At 33.9% G+C, this 17,883-nt stretch overlaps 1 protein-coding gene and 1 non-coding gene across 5 annotated transcripts in view; both read left to right on the top strand.

The window, feature by feature from the left end:
• LOC142337488 (putative Na(+)/H(+) antiporter nhx-9) overlaps positions 1-17,883 on the top strand; it is an 80,124-nt gene that overhangs the window by 47,345 nt on the left and 14,896 nt on the right. The window lies entirely within an intron of this gene.
• Positions 1,277-1,348, top strand: Trnam-cau (transfer RNA methionine (anticodon CAU)). The gene has a single exon. It is a non-coding gene; the product is annotated as a tRNA-Met (tRNA).

Raw genomic sequence — 17,883 nt, forward strand, 5'->3', positions numbered from 1 at the left:
AAGATTAGGTATAGGCTACAAGTATTAAGATTAGGTATAGGCTACATGTATTAAGATTAGGTATAGGCTACATGTATTAAGATTAGGTATAGGCTACATGTATTAAGATTAGGTATAGGCTACATGTATTAAGATTAGGTATAGGCTACATGTATTAAGATTAGGTATAGGCTACATGTAATAAGATTAGGTATAGGCTACATGTATTAAGATTAGGTATAGGCTACATGTATTAAGATTAGGTATAGGCTACATGTATTTAGATTAGGTATAGGCTACATGTATTAAGATTAGGTATAGGCTACATGTATTAAGATTAGGTATAGGCTACATGTATTAAGATTAGGTATAGGCTACATGTATTAAGATTAGGTATAGGCTACATGTATTAAGATTAGGTATAGGCTACATGTATTAAGATTAGGTATAGGCTACATGTATTAAGATTAGGTATAGGCTACATGTATTAAGATTAGGTATAGGCTACATGTATTAAGATTAGGTATAGGCTACATGTATTAAGATTGTGTATAGCCGCCATGTATTAAGATTAGGTATAGCCGGCCCCATGTATTAAGATTGGCTATAGCAGCCGCCATGTATTAAGATTAGGTATAGCCGCCGACATGTATTAAGATTAGTTATAGCCGCCGACATGTATTAAGATTAGTTATAGCGATCGACATGTATTAAGATTAGGTATAGGCGCCGACATGTATTAAGATTATGTATAGCCACCATGTGCTAAGATTAGTTATATCCGCCATGTATTAGGATTAGTTATAGGCGTCGCAATGTATTAAGATTATTCATAGCCGCTGACATGTATTTAGATAAGGTATACGATCAGGGGTATTTTTTGAGATTTTTTGAGATTTTGTACAATTTTTACGCTGTTTTTTTTCAATAATTTCTAAATACTCTCTTCCGATTGGTTGAAACTACCAGTTTAAAAAATCAAATGAGTTGAAACAGGGCATAAACAGAAAAAGATTACACATTTAGCGAAAAAACAATATAAAAACAAATAAAAGTGGTCAACAATTTAAAAGTTGACTAGTACTATACAACTTTCGTCAGAGTGAGCAGTTTGCTATGTGGCGCAGTTTTTAGCATTAAAATACAATAAAAAGCTCAAAATTACGCAAAATTGATGTCAAACAGCATAAAATCTGCTAAATCGAATCAAACTTTACGAAAGTTTTACTGAAAACTGAAGTCAAAAATTCACAATTTAACCTAGATGTTTTAAGATGACGTATAGTCGACATTAAACAGCAAGATGGCGCAGTGGTAGCGTGCTGGGCTCATAACCCAGAGGTCGGTAGATCGAAACTACCTCTTGCTAATCTGACATTGTCACAGTACTAGTGAACTCGTTATCGCTGAAAACTTGGAAAAACGTCAAATAATAGAAAAGCAAATGAACTAGAATTTAAAAAATCACAGACACAAAATAAACTAAACACATAAAAATACATCCTCAATCTAAGACTAACATTGAAAAAGTATCAGAAAACTGAGGCACAATTACCCGAGTGGGTTAATAAAGTCGATAAAAAGAACAACTTGCGTAGCTAACTGAGTAATAGTCACAATTGTTAAAAAAAATAATATCAACTTTATTAGTCAGCATGTTCTTTTTATTCTGTTTCTTGCACTCAATTTACGTCGAAACATGAGAACTACTACCCGCACTCAATAAAATGCTAGTTTTAAAACGTGCTTAGTCGATTAACTGGTTAGAATCTATGCTAAATATTTAGAAAAAGGATATTTTGAGCAATTTCATGTATTTTTGTCATAGAGTGCTCTTTACCATATGTTCTAGAATAAGTTAAGTACTTGATTCTGATTGGTTGAAAATACTGACTTTCATAAAACAAATGAATTAAACCAGTTCAGATATAGCGAGATTAAAATATGAGCAAAATACTATATTAAAACCACAGAATACTGATCAACAACTTATAAGTCGACTAACGCAATATAAATTTCGTCAGAGTGAACAATTTGTTATGTGATGCAGATTTTTCCAACCAATATACAATGACAAGGGTCAAAATCACGCAAAATTGATATCAAATAGCATAATCTCTACTAAATTGAAACAAACTTGAAAATTTTTAATTCTTTACAAAAACGAATGCAATATGAAAATTTTTTTTACCCATCAATTTTAACCAATTCTGTTACAAATTAAAAGTGATCAGAAAAAAGACAGCTGAAAGACTAGTGCACACAATTTCTTGTCAACTAGTACAAAATGCGTTGATTGGAAACAAATTTTGTGAAGAAATGTGACTCTCCACGAGACTTTCTCAAGACAGGCAATGAAAGCAAAGGACTTTGCGCGCCTAGTTCAACCATTCGTCTACGTGATACAGATGAGCTGCAAAATTTAACAGAAGAAGTACAAAACTCATACAATAAACGTTGCATATGACATAAAATTTGTCTGTTCGTCGCATAATATCTGTAAAAATTATAATCTGTTTTCCAAAATATCTCTGGAAAGTCAAAAAAGCAATAGGAGCTTGCCTACCAAACTCAACAAATTTTTCTTAAGATTAGACTGTCAACACAAAGTTAGAAGATCATTGCTAAATTTTTTCATGCTAAATAACAAGGTCTGGTAGTATTTTGGATACAGAGCAATGATATTGATAATTATTTGTTTGTTTGCTACCGTGTTTAATCTGTTATAGAGATGAAAAATTTTGGGGTCAATCAAATTTTTATCGATTGATTACCAACGCAGGAACAAAAACCTAATGTCATTTTACAAAAGATTTTTTTAAGTAGAACGATTTTACCTATCAAGAAGAACAATCTTCCAATTGACACTGTTTTCCAGCTAAAAACGAGTAAAATTGTTGAAAATTTGCTTTTTTTTGTTCAGGCTAGCCTAACAACCAAATCATTGAAATGAAATGTACGTACTTATGTCATACTGTTAAAATAAATCAGGAAAAAAATATTCCTAGAAAGGAGGATTTCGAATCATTTAAATTATCTTTAGCAGAATCCTAACATTTTTTCTGATGTAATTTTTCTCTCATTGATTGCTGCCAATAGTGTTACTGAAGCTATTGTTTAACATTAATTTACACTAAAAATTCTTAAAGTCACTTGTTTTCAATATTAGGTGGCAAAAAACTTAGAGCAGAAAATTTACAAAATCAGTTAACAAGATAATTTAGGAATAAAAAATAACAATAATTTTACTTTACAAATGCAACCAATCGGCTATATGAAACTCATTTTCTTACTCACTAGCAGTGCTCAAAGCAATTAACACCTAAAATTCGTAGTATAAGATAATTGTTATTGAAAAACATATAATAATTAGATATCAATAAAAATCAAGTACAACTATTGAAAACAATATTTTGCTAAATTTAGAATGCATCACAAAGTCAACAGCAAATATTTTGTTTTAATGCATTGAGAAACTCAGTTTGTTTTGGAAATGTCAAAGAAGGGTACCATAATCAGCGACGACTCATCGTCTAGAAAGATTGCAAGGATCGTCAACAGAGGAAAGCACTAATCACCTCATCTGTGTTTTTATCCAGTTCTTGTGATCCATATAGTTTAAAAGCCAACGTCTCCAATATCAAAAGATAGTTCCGCTCGAAATTCTCAGACTCATGAAATTTTGTAAGTTGTTCCCTCTGTTCGTTATCACTTTCTTCCACTGATCCATTATCCTTCCTTGGAAGTTGCTGAACAGGGATGGAATTGGAAAAACTTTCCAAACCCATAGCTTAATGCGTATTGTTCTTTGTTGTCTAATGCTAAGAAAGATGAATCTTTACTCTTCTTCGTAAAGATTTGAGAATATACGAGAAAAGATAAAGTCTCACTAATCAGGAGTTTTATTGTTGATCATGTTATATTCAGCAATCAAAATTTGAACTTTTAGCTTTTCAATGTGAGATTTAACAAAACCAGTAAATCATTTCAAGTTAAATTGAGTAAAGAGTAAAAAACAACGCGGAACAAATTATTCTTCAAGATGAATTGAGTAAAATTCACGTAAATTGCGGAGCAACTCAATCTGAAAAAACAAAAAGTATAATGATTAAAAGCTGATATGTAACTTTGAGCTACTCGACGATGACTCATCACTTCCATATATGAAAATGACGTCATTTCTTTGAACTCCGTTCCAACGATGTTGTGAAATGGAAATTTCGTGTTTATCAGATTGATATATTAAAGTAGTGCGTCGTAATCCGTTATGAATAACCCACTTTAGTTCTGAAAAATTGGACTCACTGTCAAGTTTATCAATTTTGGGAAAATTTAGAGCTTCAAGAACTGTATAAGAAGACTTTTTTAGTTCGTAGTGAAGTCTAACGTGGAATACTTTAGATTTATTTCTTAGACTCAGAAAAATATTTCTGGAGGAACCAATATTCCAACTCATTTTCAGTTTGAAAAAAAAAAGAAAAATGATTCAAATAGTATGAATTAAAAAGACAAATACATTATAAAATCACACATTTATTGAAATGTACATTGTTGAATATTAGAAAAGTCCTTCAGATTTTGTATCAACTCCTTGAATTCATCCAGAGTGTAGCTGACATAAGTCACTTGTTTGAACTCGTTGTTCTCCTTTCGACAAAAAAGTCGAATTTGTACATAAGTTGAAGCTGGGTTGTCCTTGATGTATTGGAGGAAAGTAACATAGAGTCTGCGATTTCGTCCAATGCTAATCTCTCTCACTTTGTGACACTGTTCCAGCACGTGTTCCATTCCTATGTTTTTGTCGAATTGGGGTTGGTTTTCTCTCATCTCCAGTTCTCCATTGAGAAGATCCTCCTTGAGGAAGCAGAATTTCTTAAACTCATAGTCTCCAATTCGCAGTTGCTGGTACTTTTCAAAAGTCCCAGAATTGTCTTTTCTAAAGACTTGGAAGGTTGGTTCAGTATAAATTTGTCCGTTTCTTGAAATCTGGGACATAGTAAATCTCCCAAATCTTTTTGAATTGGAACCAAAGTCCATATAAAAAGGAACCGAATCAGTCCCTGGTTTTGGTGAGAATTGAGTATACATTGAAGGAGCACTCGAAAGAAAAGGTGATACTTTAGAGAGAGACATTTCAACAACTTGAGCTTAGAGTGAAAGAGAAAATAAATGATGTATTTGTACGCAATTCCTCTCAATAACTTAAAATTTCCTTTTATGGTAATGACGTCATGTATACCCATAAAAGGTATGCTAAATGACGTTATTTCCTTATAGGGTAATCTATTCGGAAATCTTGAGGTTCGCAAACTTTTTAACCAGAATTTCAAACGGATCCTGGTGTTTAGCTCGTCTGTGTTGCATTAAAGAAAAATAGTGCTTGAAATATTTTGAACAAGTATAACAACGAATTTTTTTAGCCTTCTGTTTCTTGAACTGTATCATTTCGAAAATGGATTTTTATGGAAACAGAAATTGTTACCTCTAAAAATAGAGATTACGTTACCGTAATTTTTGTTTCCATATATAGGTTCTATAGTGTTACCCCGATATAGAAATGGCAGCAATAATGTGTCAGATTTTACCTCAATTTTACAGAGATTTTAATGACAAGACAATATTCATTTCTGTATCAGTTAAGGAGTATAAACCTTATCTACTCACTAAAAAATACTCCGTTGCTACTCATAATGACAACTTTTGTCCATTAGACTTGTCGCTACCACATTATTCTCATTTCATCCTCAATGAAAGAGATACTAGAGAAAATGGAAAATTTGTCTTATGTTTATCAAACAGTTGATTGCTTGTACACACTCTATAAATATCAGTTCTTTGATTCCATTATAGAAGAGTCGGGAGTGGTCTTTACTCAGTTAATCAGAGCGGTAGAACACAACTTGGAGAATAAGTACGTGGAAAAAGTGCCCAGTATCTCCAAAAAACGATTGAGCAGAAAGATGTTCAAGCGTCACCTTCTACGCGCTGAGCAAAGAAATGCGAGTACTCAAACCCTTGGATCATCTTTTCTAGATAGGGTGCATTCCCTTAGGAATTCAAAGTATGAGAGTGAACTTATAAAGATTGTTGATTGTTTGTTAGATGGACATGGCATAATTGATAATCTTCTTTTGTATCTTGAAATTAGAAAATAAAGTATATAATTTCTTGCTTGTGATTTGTATTTACCTTTATAATTTAAATTAACTTATTGTTAAAAATCAATTTTTAAAAAACTTTTCTTACAAATCAAAAATTCGAACAACTTTTTTATTAAATATCGAAAAATTTTTCAACCTTTTCTCTTAAAAATCGAAAATTTTTTCAACAATTTCTGTTAAATATCGAGTTTTGAATTGAAAAAGTTTTCTTGAATGTCAAAAAAATTTTCAAAAACTGTCATTTAAAAACGCAAAAAATTTTTTCTTCATTTTACGGTATGATTTTGCGCAAATAAAAGAAATTTTCTTTACATTTTAAAATGACAACTTTCGAACTTGTTTTGTTTCAATAAATATCAATTTTTAAAACAAAGATTTATATTAAAAATTGAAAAAGTAATTCAGTTTTTTTCTTAAAAATCAATTTTTAAACGACCGTTTTTGTTAAGAAACAGAATTTTTATCAAATTGTTCTTAAAATTTTGACAAAAAAAAATTGCTGTGTTTTTTTCAACATAGCTTGCATATAGTGTTTGTAGTAAAGAAAAAGTTCAACTTAAAAAGAAATGAATTCAAACAAAAGTATAAATACACCACAAGTAATTCAAGTATAAAATTTACAATATCAGGTTCATTCAAAAAGAGTTCTCACAACGTGATCTGGCAAGTTTTGAATCTCATTGCCAAATGGACGGACTCTTTCAACGATTGCTGGAGGCTCTGTAGGTCGAACACTGATGGGGGTTACCGGAACCTCATCAGTCAGCACAATGGGGTTGTGAGCTGTTCCGTCCTCTATGGAGGGGGTTGTCATTGACGGTGTAGTTGAAATATCTGTCGAACCATAATACTGAGCTGGATCGAAGTTTTCCAGATCGTTAAATGACCACGTGGTGCTAGTATCAACACTCAATTCGCTTTGTTGACTGCTGCCAGCATTGCTCACTATCTGGAGAAGGCTGCTTTGCTGCTCTGGACTGGATACTTGACTTGTCTCGGGTGTATTGAACCAGTTGTTGGGAATCTGTCCTTCCTCCCACGGAAATGTGTACTGAATGCTTCCAGCAACGTAGTTGTCGGGAAAATCTGTTCCGTTAACGTGAGGGTAGTGATGCCCACTGATCACAGCAACTTCGTGGCCCATTGCGTGAGTTCCAAGCTGATTCTCTGTGATTGGAACCTGTCCCTGATGATATGTGTCAAACTGTTGTCGCTGGTGCTCAATAATGTGCCACACTGTGATAGGCAGGTTTAGAATTGACTCGTAGAACCCATTCGATAGGTCTCTGATGCTGATCTGAGCAGTCTCCTCTGTGAAAGAAACTGAGTAGAGAAGGCTGTTGTTCTGCACTGTAAATTCCATTTCTCAATGAGGTGAGATTAGATGAGAGATTAATGTAGTTGAGACAGAGGTGATGTTGATTTTAGAGAATAGAAAGCAAGCGATGCCAGGTGAATTTTTCAGCTCTATTTATACTAAACTCCAACCAATGAGAACAAAGTTTCCAAAAAGGGTAAAGTTTAGCAGAAAAAGTGACGTTATTTTCCAGAAAAGGAAATGCCTCAGTTGTAAAGTTACCAAAGAAGGAATCAACTCATAGAAAATCTAACATTACTATCCGAAACACGTAAGCTCAAAACTGAATAGTGACCAAAAAAGGTACTTTTTACACATGTTATCCTAGTTAACAGCCAAAGATGGATAAGTTAGAGCAAATGAGTTGACGTAATTGATCAAAAAAGTCAAGCTTTGATAAATTCTCTCCATCTCGTTAAATCTCAAATCGATCTCGGAAAATGTTCCAAATTTGGAACTAAATTTTTGTATATAAATGTTGGGGAGTCGTATTCCAAATCGTAGTCTTACCCCCTCTGCATTGTAGTCCTTGTAATAATGAAAGAAAAGCGCACTCTGCAGAGATGAAGTAATTGTTACTGGTTCAGGAATTAGGATATAATTAGATTGAGACAAATTTCTGTACTGTTCCATTATCTCTGGGACAGAATTCAATATGAAAAGCATTTCATACTTGTTGATGTGTAGTTCTGGCGATAAATCGAAAGATTGTTTTGTTATGTAGTCATCATACTCGAATTTTTTTATAGAAAAGGTTGCATATTCAAATCCTTTACTAAATCGGATAATTCTGTTGTTTTGAGTAAAAACGTCCAAAAAATTGTAGAAGAAATAAGAGTCAACATCAATTTTGTCTACTCTGTAAGCATCAGCAATTCCTTCCTTTCTTTTGTAAATTTTTTCCAAAAGTTGTAAGTGATTTTTGATCAACATTTTTCTCAAATGAATACGGTATCAAGTAAAACTCTGTTAATATAAAAGAAAATTAAAATAGAAAAAGCAATGCATAAAATGAAATCGTTTATCTTGAGAATTAGATTTCTAAAGCTGAAGTCTGATTGGGCGGGAGGTTCTATTACAACAACATTAAGTTGTACAACGTAAACTTGTTCTTCAATAGTAGATGGAAACTTTTTCTTGATCTCTCTCTTGTTGTGTTGGAAGCACATTCATTCACTAGTTTCTATTTTCAGTAAAACTAAATTTGATCTCAGACAGTAAATTTTATCAATATTTGAGATACAAAATTTTGGACTAAATCTATACAAAATACTGTTACAATCGTGAATTTTTAAAGAATAGTTTTCTTGTTGTAATTTCTTTTGGGGAAATAATCTGTATGGAAAAATTCAAGTAATGTTTAACAAATAAGAGTGAGAAGAAAATGAGAAAAAGATGTTTAGTTCGAATTTTTTGCCACGGAATGAATTTGTACATATAAACTGAAAGCTAGTTAATTATATACAGAACTGTCGCAATTAGAATCATATCAATCTTCTAGAATGTTCTGACATGACGCCTGAATCTAAAAATAGAAATGACGTCATTTCCATATTTGGAAGGGATGAGTCATCATCGAGTACCTCAAAGTTACATATCAGCTTTTAATCATTATACTTTTTGTTTTTTCAGATTGAGTTGCTCCGCAATTTACGTGAATTTTACTCAATTCATATTGAACTAACATAACAATGCCTGCTCTCGATAGAAATCTCCCAGTGAAATGCACAAAGTGCGAAAAAATGGTGGTGAAAAAGCATATGGCCAGACACAAACAGTCTTGTGATAGTGGGACTTTATCATGCCCCAAATGTCCCAACTTTTTTACAAAGAAGAAGGAAGACTTGAATTATCACCTTGCCAAGCATCATGCCCCAAAAGATGTTAAGCTTAGTACTGTGTGTACTGTGTGCTTGGAAGAGTTCCCAAGTTTTTATTCTCTTCAACAACAAGAGGAGAAAGCATGGAACTTCGACAAAAGTTGGGACCAAATTGTGTGAAAAGCTCAAAAAAGTCTTAGAATCAGAGGAGCTAGACCAGAACAACGAGCAATTGCAGCAGGAACTTAGTGCTTGCCAGCACTTTTTTGATGATACGGAAATGGAGAATGGGAGACATCGAGTGTTTAACTTCAAGTTGTCCAAGCTCGATCCCAATGAGATCAACGAGAAATTAAAAGAAGTTTTCGAAAAATTAAATTGTGCTGCCAAAGTGAATCTGGCTCTTGGTTTTATCCTGCGCAATGTGGACACAGATGAGTATCGATACTTTTATGCGCATGAGAACAACACTTTCTTTGAAAAATCTCATTTGCTCTGTTCAAAAGGTGACTTGGTCTCTCTTCAAGACAGAGTAGAGAAAATGGATCTAGTGGAGACGTGTGCACAGGAGAGGGAAAATACAAAATGGCGATTTGCTTTGACTACTAACGTAACAATATTTTGCGCTCTCCTAAAAAACATTCCAATGGGATGTATCGATGCTGTTCTTCCTGAACAGTTACTTAGACGACCAGATGTGAATTGTCTTGTATCGAATGGTTACGACGAGACCTACAAAGATTATCTTTGCCTGTTCAGAGCTATAGCTGTTCACTTGTACGGATCATCTGAGTTGGAAACGAATGCAGCAAATTTGTTGAGTGCTTTTCTTCATGAATCCGGACATGATGCAATCAACTTCAGGGGAGTATCAATCGATCATCTCGTGTTTGTTGAAAATGCGATAAAACATAACATCTTTATATATGATATTGATATAGAAGAAGGAGAATTCGTTGGAGAACTTGCAAGAAGAAGTGTTGAAATGTACGAAAAGAACATTAATTTACTGCGATACAACAACCATATATGCTACGTGGATGATATTAACACATTCTTTAAACGATTCCGTTGCCCCAGTTGCGATACATTTATAAAATACGTAAGTAATTTTAACCGTCATGTAAAATCCTGCGAAGACAGAGTACAGCATATTTATCCAAAGAGTGCGTATGCTCTGCGAGAAACTTTGTTTGATAAACTCGATGCATTTGGAATTTCCTACAACGATGATCAAAAATTGTTCAAAAACTTTGCTATTTTTGACTTTGAATCTATCTGCGTTCCCACTGAAGAGTTAAAAGATACAAATACAACTACTTGGATTGGAAAACATGAGCCAATATCTGTCTCCATTTCCTCCAACTTGATTGAAGAACCTGTGTTTCTATACGACAAAGACCCTAAGAACCTGATTGTTTCTTTTGTCGAAGCTCTTGAGGAGTTAGCTAACAAGAGTAAAACCGAAATGCAAACAAAATTTGCATCAATTCAAGAGATAATCAATAGCCGAGTTAAAGCCATCTTTGAAAAATTGAACGAAAGGAAAGGTCGCACAAATCCTGCATTTGATTTCGAAGATGAGTGTTTTGAGGAGGAGGAGGAAGCTGATATGTCTACTCAGTTCCTACAAATGCAGAAAAATCAACTTTTGGACTTGCAAAAACACTTTGAGCGTTATATCAACACATTACCTGTATTTGGATTCAACAGTGGAAAGTACGATTTAAATCTCATCAAATCCTACCTTCTACCTTATCTCATTCATGAACGGGATATTCAACCTACAGTTATTAAAAAGGCAAATCATTTTGTTTCCTTCAAGTTCGGTGACGTGCAGTTCCTTGACATTCTGAATTTCCTTGGAGGAGCTACATCTCTCGATTCATTCCTCAAAGCTTACAAGACAAGTGAGACTAAAGGTTTCTTCCCATATGAATGGTTCGATTCTCCAAATAAACTTGACGCACCTTTTCTACCCCCCTATGTCTGTTTCTTCAGTAAGCTGAAGAATCACAACCCTTTGGAGAAAGAATTCACTGACTTTACTAAATTGCTGAACAGTGGGCTATCTCAACAAGAAGCTCTGAAAAAATTGAGACTGAAAGAAGTTCCCCCATCTGGAGTCGACAACTACAATTACTTGAAAGTGATTTGGGAGGAAGAGCAAATGTCTACATTTAGAGATTTTGTCAAATGGTACAACAACAAGGATGTTGTTCCAACACTAGAAGCAATGCAAAAAATGATGGAATTTTATCACAACAAAGGAATCGACATGTTAAAACTCGGATGTACACTTCCCAATTTAGCAAACATTTGTCTTCACCAGTCAACAAACCACAAATTTTTCCCATTTGTTGAAAGTGACAAGGATTTACATGATAAAATACGCGAGGACATGACTGGTGGACCTTCTATTGTGTTCACAAGAAAGGCAGTAGTTGATCAAACCTTTATCAGGAATTCAGAAAATATTTGTAAATCTATCGTGGGTATTGATGCTAGTCAACTCTATCCCTTTTCAATGTGTCAAGAAATGCCAACAGGAATTTACACACGGTGGGAACTCGACACAAATTCTCAAAAATTCAAAGCTCGAACCAATAAATTTCGAACATTTGAGAACATGGTCATGTCTTATCTCCAATCACAACGCCCGGAATGCATAATTGTAAGCTATTATACGACCGGGAAACAGAAAAAGATTGACTGTTTTAGCGTGGACGGTTTTTGTGCTCATTGTGACACAGTATTCGAAGCTATGGGTTGTTATTTCCATTTTTGCCCATGTCAAGAAGCTCGAGCAAGCCTCTCGGAGGAGGAAATGCAGAGAGGAATCAGAAAAAGAGAACACGATGAACTGAGAAGAGATTATTTGAGAAACAAAGGATACAATATTGTTGAAGTCTGGGAGTGTAAGTGGTGGGAACGTGTTAAAGAAGAGGAAAATGTTAGAAATCACGTGAGGAAGAACTTTCCCTGCAAACTACCTATGAAGCAAGCGTCTCTTTTAGCGAAAATAAGAGATGGGAAAATGTTTGGATATGTACAGTGCGATCTCGAAGTTCCAGACGGATTAAAGTACAAGTTCTCTAATTTTCCTCCTATTTTTAAGAACTTTAATGTCAGTCGAGCTGATGTTGGAGAATATATGAGAGAGTATGCAATTGAAAACAACCTACTCAAACAACCTCAACGAATGTTGATTTCGAGCTTCAAGTTGGAAAATGGGACAATCATTACACCTTTACTCAACTTTTATCTCAGTCTTGGTCTGAAATGTACAAAGATTTATAGATTTGTACAATACACACCCAAAAAATGCTTCAAGAACTTTGTTCAGTCAGTGGTAGATGCTAGAAGAGTGGGTGATGAAAATCCTGACTCTAGCGTTGTGGCTGAGACAATGAAATTGTTGGGTAACAGCTCTTATGGGTATCAAATTATGGACAGAAGTAGACACACAGAGACCAAGTACTTGAATGATGAGAAGACGCACAAAGAAATCAATGGGAAAATGTTTAAGCGTCTGAACAATGTGTCAAAAGAAATTTACGAAGTTGAGCTTGCAAAATCGAAAATTGAGCATCGAGAACCTATAATAGTTGGATTCTTCATATTTCAGTACGCAAGATTACGTATGTTGGAGCTCTACTATAATTTCTTCGACAGATATTGCGATGTGGATAAATTCGAAGAGTTAGAGATGGATACAGATTCTCTTTATTTAGCGCTAGCGCACGAGAACTTGTATGATTGTATTCGACCTGCTAAAAAGGAAGAATGGGAGACTTTGCGAGAAAAGGACTGTGATGATTCCTTCAGAGCAGATGCTTCACACAACTTTTTCCCTAGAACATGTTGTTCTAAACATAAGAAGCATGATAAACGGGAACCAGGTCTTTTCAAGGAAGAATTCAGATGCTCCGAAATGATTTGTCTCTGCAGTAAAACCTATCGTTGCTACGATGCTAAGTCGGACAAGTACAAATTCAGTAGCAAAGGTTTGAACAAAACTCTGGAGGAGACTGGAGATGGACCTGTGGAAAAATATCGACGAGTGATGGACGAAATTATCAACCTTACTTCGACAAATAGAGGTTTCAGAACAATAAATCATTGTGTTGCTACATACGAACAGACAAAGAAAGGGTTATCCTATTTCTATCCCAAGCGAGTAGTTCTAGCTGACGGTATCCATACCGAACCCCTCAAATTGTAGAGCTTTTATAATAACTTTTATTATTCTCTAATATGTGATATTTTTATTATTTTGTCTTTGTGAATTTTTATAATTATGCTTTAAACTTTATACCAATTTAATGTAAATGTTTCAGTGATTTTGTATTTTGATTTGCATAATTTATACTATGTCTGTCATTTATAACTTTTTCAATTCAATTTTTTTTTAAAAAAAGCTGTCATTTTTAACCAATCAGAAGAGAATATTTAGAAATTATTGAAAAAACGGCGTAAAAATGTACAAAAACCTCAACAATTTTTCAAAAAGTACCCCTAATCTTAATATATGTCAGCGGATATAAATAATCTTAAAACATGTCAACCGCTATAACTAACCTTAATACATGTCGACCGCTATAACTAATCTTAATACATGTCGACCGCTATAACTAATCTTAATACATGTCGACCGCTATAACTTATCTTAATACATGTCGACCGCTATAACTAATCTTAATACATGTTGGCCGCTATGACTAATCTTAATACATGTCGACCGCTATAACTAATCTTAATACATGTCGACCGCTATAACTAATCTTAATACATGTCGAACGCTATAACTAATCTTAATACATGTCGACCGCTATAACTAATCTTAATACATGTCGACCGCTATAACTAATCTTAATACATGTCGACCGCTATAACTAATCCTAATACATGTCGACCGCTATAACTTATCTTAATACATGTCGACCGCTATAACTAATATTAATACATGTCGATCGCTATAACTAATCTTAATACATGTCGACCGCTATACACAATCTTAATACATGGATATTCTATTCCTAATCTTAATACATGCAGATTCTATTCCTAATCTTAATACATGCAGATTCTATTCCTAATCTTAATACATGGAGATTCTATCCCTAATCTTAATACATGCAGATTCTATTCCTAATCTTAATACATGTACGCGCCTATTCCCTATCTTAATACATGGAGATTCTATTCCCTATCTTAATACATGGAGGGGGACCCTACTCCGAAAATACCGCTATACCCTATTTTAATACATGGGGTCCCCACCCCCCCCCCCCCGGGGACTATCACTCACTCTATTACTACTCATGCATGCAAGAGATGCAAACAGGTGATATCTGCACCTGGTTGATTCGCGGACCTCTTATCACTCATACGCATCGGCTGTCATGCTTTCTTTCAATTTTTCACATTGAAATTAGTAACTCATTTCCGAAGCATATTTGAGATAAAGTTGCTTAAAAACGAAAAATCCTGTGCATATGTTTCAAATTAACATTTGAGATTCGGACGGGTTGTTAAAAAGTAATGTTAATGCGGAGAAGAAAGGGAGGATGAAATGAATTTAGGCGGAATAAATGGTTTTCAACAGCGATCATATAAGAATGTGATAATTCGATATTAGGTTTTGTTTATAGTTTTTAATTGCTCTCGAACGAGGTGTGTAATATTCATTGATGTCTCTATCGCCACGTATTTTTATTCTAAAATGTATTTTTGCTCGCTTGAGTGACTGACTCTCAAGGACGTTTCCGCGCTTAAATTCTTCTATTTTGCATGATGCAATTGATCGTTCTCTTATCCAGAATTTTTGCGGATAAAATAAATTGGCACGTTTTCTAAAAGAGTTGTATTTTACGGAAATTTCGGTTAAAAATAATCAGATAACAATGAGCTCAAAATTTTATTATTTTGTCTTTGTGAATTTTTATAATTATGCTTTAAACTTTATACCAATTTAATGTAAATGTTTCAGTGATTTTGTATTTTGATGTGCATAATTTATACTATGTCTGTCATTTATAACATTTTCAATTCAATTTTTTTAAAAAAAGCTGTCATTTTTAACCAATCAGAAGAGAATATTTAGAAATTATTGAAAAAACGGCGTAAAAATGTACAAAAACCTCAACAATTTTTCAAAAAGTACCCCTAATCTTAATATATGTCAGCGGATATAAATAATCTTAAAACATGTCAACCGCTATAACTAACCTTAATACATGTCGACCGCTATAACTAATCTTAATACATGTCGACCGCTATAACTAATCTTAATACATGTCGACCGCTATAACTAATCTTAATACATGTTGGCCGCTTTGACTAATCTTAATACATGTCGACCGCTATAACTTATCTTAATACATGTCGACCGCTATAACTAATCTTAATACATGTCGACCGCTATAACTAACCTTAATACATGTCGACCGCTATAACTAATCTTAATACATGTCGACCGCTATAACTAATCTTAATACATGTCGACCGCTATAACTTATCTTAATACATGTCGACCGCTATAACTAATCTTAATACATGTTGGCCGCTATGACTAATCTTAATACATGTCGATCGCTATAACTAATCTTAATACATGTCGACCGCTATAACTAATCTTAATACATGTCGACCGCTATAACTAATCTTAATACATGTTGGCCGCTATGACTAATCTTAATACATGTCGACCGCTATAACTTATCTTAATACATGTCGACCGCTATAACTAATCTTAATACATGTCGACCGCTATAACTAATCTTAATACATGTCGACCGCTATAACTAATCTTAATACATGTCGACCGCTATAACTAATCTTAATACATGTCGACCGCTATAACTAATCCTAATACATGTCGACCGCTATAACTTATCTTAATACATGTGGACCGCTATAACTAATCTTAATACATGTCGATCGCTATAACTAATCTTAATACATGTCGACCGCTATAACTAATCTTAATACATGTTGGCCGCTATGACTAATCTTAATACATGGCGGCTATACACAATCTTAATACATGGATATTCTATTCCTAATCTTAATACATGCAGATTCTATTCCTAATCTTAATACATGCAGATTCTATTCCTAATCTTAATACATGGAGATTCTATCCCTTATCTTAATACATGCAGATTCTATTCCTAATCTTAATACATGTACGCGCCTATACCCTATCTTAATACATGGAGATTCTATTCCCTATCTTAATACATGGAGGGGGGACCCTACTCCGAAAATACCGCTATACCCTATCTTAATACATGGGGTCCCCACCCCCCCCCCCGGGGACTATCACTCACTCTATTACTACTCATGCATGCAAGAGATGCAAACAGGTGATATCTGCACCTGGTTGATTCGCGGACCTCTTATCACTCATACGCATCAGCTGTCATGCTTTCTTTCAATTTTTCACATTGAAATTAACTCATTTCCGAAGCATATTTGAGATAAAGTTGCTTAAAAACGAAAAATCCTGTGCATATGTTTCAAATTAACATTTGAGATTCGGACGGGTTGTTAAAAAGTAATGTTAATGCGGAGAAGAAAGGGAGGATGAAATGAAGTTAGGCGGAATAAATGGTTTTCAACAGCGATCATATAAGAATGTGATAATTCGATATTAGGTTTTGTTTATAGTTTTTAATTGCTCTCGAACGAGGTGTGTAATATTCATTGATGTCTCTATCGCCACGTATTTTTATTCTAAAATGTATTTTTGCTCGCTTGAGTGACTGACTCTCAAGGACGTTTCCGCGCTTAAATTCTTCTATTTTGCATGATGCAATTGATCGTTCTCTTATTCAGAATTTTTGCGGATAAAATAAATTGGCACGTTTTCTGAAAGAGTTGTATTTTACGGAAATTTCGGTTAAAAATAATCAGATAACAATGAGCTCAAAATTTTATTATTTTGTCTTTGTGAATTTTTATAATTATGCTTTAAACTTTATACCAATTTAATGTAAATGTTTCAGTGATTTTGTATTTTGATGTGCATAATTTATACTATGTCTGTCATTTATAACATTTTCAATTCAATTTTTTTAAAAAAAGCTGTCATTTTTAACCAATCAGAAGAGAATATTTAGAAATTATTGAAAAAACGGTGTAAAAATGTACAAAAACCTCAACAATTTTTCAAAAAGTACCCCTAATCTTAATATATGTCAGCGGATATAAATAATCTTAAAACATGTCAACCGCTATAACTAACCTTAATACATGTCGACCGCTATAACTAATCTTAATACATGTCGACCGCTATAACTAATCTTAATACATGTCGACCGCTATAACTTATCTTAATACATGTCGACCGCTATAACTAATCTTAATACATGTTGGCCGCTATGACTAATCTTAATACATGTCGATCGCTATAACTAATCTTAATACATGTCGACCGCTATAACTAATCTTAATACATGTCGACCGCTATAACTAATCTTAATACATGTTGGCCGCTATGACTAATCTTAATACATGTCGACCGCTATAACTTATCTTAATACATGTCGACCGCTATAAC

The sequence above is a fragment of the Convolutriloba macropyga genome, chromosome 4 (assembly GCF_964194025.1).
Source record: "Convolutriloba macropyga chromosome 4, txConMacr16.3, whole genome shotgun sequence".
In the NCBI taxonomy this organism is placed as follows: Eukaryota; Metazoa; Xenacoelomorpha; order Acoela; family Convolutidae; genus Convolutriloba; species Convolutriloba macropyga.